The sequence below is a fragment of the Myotis brandtii genome, unplaced genomic scaffold (assembly GCF_000412655.1).
Source record: "Myotis brandtii unplaced genomic scaffold, ASM41265v1 scaffold1956, whole genome shotgun sequence".
In the NCBI taxonomy this organism is placed as follows: Eukaryota; Metazoa; Chordata; class Mammalia; order Chiroptera; family Vespertilionidae; genus Myotis; species Myotis brandtii.
In genome coordinates, this window is record NW_005357294.1 from 104,691 (window position 1) to 105,716 (window position 1,026).

Consider the following 1,026-nt stretch of genomic DNA (forward strand, 5'->3'; position numbering starts at 1 on the left):
AGGAGCCGACCTGGCTGCCCCTTCCTGAAGATGGCCCTTGGCTGGCCTGAGACTCTCCAAGAACCCAGCGCTCAGCAGAGGTGCTCCGTGCAGCCAGGCCCAGGCAAGCAGGTGGCTGAGTTCTACACGGCAGTCACGGCCACTCGTGCTGCTGAGTCCAGAGGCCCTGCTGGCCACGGGGGCAGAGCTGGCCTCATCCTGTGAGGACACAGATCCCAGGGGCCTCTGCCTCCAGGGACTGGAAGGTGGAGAGGAGGGGGACCTGATGGTGGTGAGGCCCAGTGGGGGTGGGGCTCCCCTGGGAGAGGGTAAAGCACCGGTGTGTGTGGAGGATGGGCCTAGGGAGGTCTAACCGGACGGCAGAAGTGCACCGCAAGCCTGAGCCGTGGTGTCCACTGTGCTCAACACGGAACCGGCCCGGCCCTGGGAGGCAGGTGATACTGATGGTCTCCACAGGTAAAACGCCCGAGACTCGCATACACTGTTCTGTGACTGGTTTTGACCCTCTGGCCTTCGGTACACGGCGAAAGGCAGAACGCCAGCCCATTCTCCCAGGAAAAGGCTGCTAGTTACTGCGAAGCAGCAAACCAGTGTCTCCACAGATGACCTGGCCCCCAGGTCCTTAGTGCAGAGGCAGAGGAATCCTGTGGGTCGCGGGGAGGGAGCTGGCGCGAACGGGAAAGAGAATCGGGGCTCAGGGAGGTTAAGCCACCCGACCAAGGCCAGGGAGCCGGGCGCGGGCCGGACTCGGCCAGCGCTGCCCCGGAAAGGACACTCGCTCCGCGTGCGTAACTACACGTCCAGTCGCCACGGGAGCGAGGAGGACGCCCGGGAGGTTAACTGAACCCCCAAGTAGGGTCCTTCCAACACATAACTCATAAGATACGTTACTTTTCCTTCTTTGAGCCAAACCTTGCAAACCCGGAGGATATTTTATTCTCTACACTCAGAGCGCTTCTCAACTCGGCCCCGCCACCCGGGTGCTCTCTGGCCGCGCGGGTGGCTCCTGTGGGGACAGCGACTCCG